Raw genomic sequence first — 2638 nt, 5'->3', positions numbered from 1 at the left:
ATAATTGTGAGCAAATATGTTTTGATTTGCTTAAGTTCCCAAGACAAGGAGAAAATGTAAAATTACGTAAAACGTCAAATTAACAAGTAGTATTCACAACATTTGTATGCGCTTTACAAACCAAACTAATGGGACCATATTTTCAAGATCTAAATACATTGAAAAAGAATATAATGTTTATTAATAAAAATAATTCTATTGCCTAATTTCGTAATTTAATTAACACTAATTGATTACCAATAAAACAATCTTTATAAAATCTATCTCAAAGTTACTAGTGGTTTTGAGAATGTAAAAATCTTCTAACATGTAAATTATTAAGGGTGCTTATCTTTTTTCTCTCGGTTCACTGTACTATTTAATAATTAACTGATAATTTAGAGCGTACCCATTTTTTTTTAAAGAAAATGAAGAAGTTTATAAAGGCTCTGTCAGATTTCGCCAAAATAGAATGGCCAGACGTAAATACTACATATATTGATTTCTGTGTCATGGATCGTGAAAAGTTACTTGGTTTTGAGAATGTAAAAATCTTCTAACATGTAAATTATTAAGGGTGCTTATCTTTTTTCCCTCGGTTCACTGTACTATTTAATAATTAACTGATAATTTAGAGCGTACTCATTTTTTTAAAGAAAATGAAGAAGTTTATAAAGGCTCTGTCAAATTGCGCCAAAATAGAATGGAAAGACGTAGAAGCAACATATATTGATTTCTGTGTAATGGATCGTGAAAAGCAGGTATAGTAAAAAAGTGTCATCTTTACAACAATTCATAAATTTTATTCTTACAAAAACATTGTAAAAAATCCCTGATAAAATTACGGTAAAAAGAACTGGCAGTTTTAGAACATCATCCGTAAAATCCATTTTACCGAAAAGTCCATTTTTGCTGTAAAATAATATACTGTAATATGTAATTAATTGGAGTGATTTGATGATTTTATTGAAATTATCAAAGTGAAAATTACGGTATTTCTGATTTTTTGTTCCGTAACATGTTCCGGTAATAATCGATTTTTTCCGTAATATCGTTCGATTAAAAAAGATTTTACGGAAAAAAATACCGGCTGTCTGAGTGCCGGTACTTTTTACTGTCATTAGATCAGGAATTTTTTAACAGTGTTGGGAACTTTTAAGAGTGCCGGTACTTTTTTAACTTAAAATCCATTTATACCTGAACATATTAATAACAAAAATCTGATAAGCCGTACCGCCTAACCGACAGTTTCTGCAGCACGTTGCCCCAAATGCTGTTTCGAAAGAAGATTATTTAAAAAGTACATAAACATGATTTGGGTCATTCTCACTGAAAAGGTATAACTAGACTAAAAAAAAATTCTTAAATTAAAGTAATTAAAAAAGTGATAAAAATTACATAAATGCCTTTATTTATTTTTGTTATATGTCCTTATAATAATGGTCAAGTTTTCTATTTTATTTTGTACAAGATTTAAAATATTTTAAATTCTGCCATGTCCACGGAGGAGATGTAATAGTCAACGGAGGAGACATTTTATGTTATAAAATATAAAATGTCAATGAAGACTAATTCATTAATTATTGGGCACAACTGATATGAGTTTAACATTAATAAGTAAATAATAAAATATTTCATTATTAGAGATAGAGCTACTTCCGATTAATCATGCTGCTATGAAAGGAAACATCCATTTTTAACCTAGGTGTACAATTTCTTAAGTAACTCTTACTGAATATTAATAAATTAAAATGTAAAGACTATTGAAATAAAAATTCAGACTCCACATGAAAGTTGAGTGTTGAGGGTACTCTTTTGTGACCATTTTATGCAAGTTAAACATACTGTCTTCCAAATAACGTTTTTGTTTTTTCTCTTTTCCTCTTGTTAATGTTTCTTTTTTCCCTGGGCACAAACGGCTAGCTCCATTAATTTCTAGAAACTTAAGTACATTTAATAACGATTTTTCTGTTAAATCTTTTTCTTGCTCTTTTTTTTTTCACTTTCTTCAAACAATATAGGGTTTTCTTTTAATTTCTGTCTAGCTTGCCTCATACTAAGTTTTTTCTGCTCCCTTCTCCTTTGCATTTGAGCATTTGATTGCTTTCTTTTCTTAAATTTTGGTTTTGAAGAGAAAATTTGAAGAGAAAAAAATGTTAAACATCACAGAAATTATTTAGAAAAATTGCCAATATTTACTTCTCCGATAAAAAAAAGTTAAACTTAATTGATTTTCTTTAAAAATAGAAACAAATTAACACATTTGTTCAATTTTAAAAAATATCAATTGAAAGAAAATAGTTTTTTAATTATTAAAATTGTATTATGGTTATCTAACACATTGTCTCTTGCATTGACTGTGTCTTCTCCTCCGTGAACTTGCTATGTCCACGGAGGAGACAAAAACTAGTTCTTGAATTTTTCTGATTTTTAATTTTAAAGTTACAAAAATGGGCAGTTCTTTTTGTTAAATATACTATTTTTGTAATCTAAAATTCATCTATCAAAAATAAAATAATTTTCTCTTGCCTTCTTTATGATGTCCACGGAGTATACGGTGAGAACTTTGCCAAACCCCAGTTGAACACAACAATCCAAAACTGACACCAAAGAGAACAAAAACAACTGATAGTTAACATTAGAAAATGGAATGGTTACC

At 28.2% G+C, this 2638-nt stretch overlaps 1 long non-coding RNA gene across 1 annotated transcript in view; it reads left to right on the top strand.

The window, feature by feature from the left end:
* The first annotated feature begins 298 nt into the window (after nt 1-298).
* Nucleotides 299-2638, top strand: part of LOC139426456 (uncharacterized) — an 8813-nt gene continuing 6473 nt past the window's right edge. The window contains exon 1 of the long non-coding RNA XR_011637719.1: nt 299-740. This is a non-coding gene — a long non-coding RNA (uncharacterized lncRNA). The remainder of the gene's footprint in view (nt 741-2638) is intronic.

Source organism: Parasteatoda tepidariorum, chromosome 9 (assembly GCF_043381705.1).
Source record: "Parasteatoda tepidariorum isolate YZ-2023 chromosome 9, CAS_Ptep_4.0, whole genome shotgun sequence".
In the NCBI taxonomy this organism is placed as follows: domain Eukaryota; kingdom Metazoa; phylum Arthropoda; class Arachnida; order Araneae; family Theridiidae; genus Parasteatoda; species Parasteatoda tepidariorum.
This window is presented reverse-complemented; position numbering and strand designations above follow the sequence as displayed.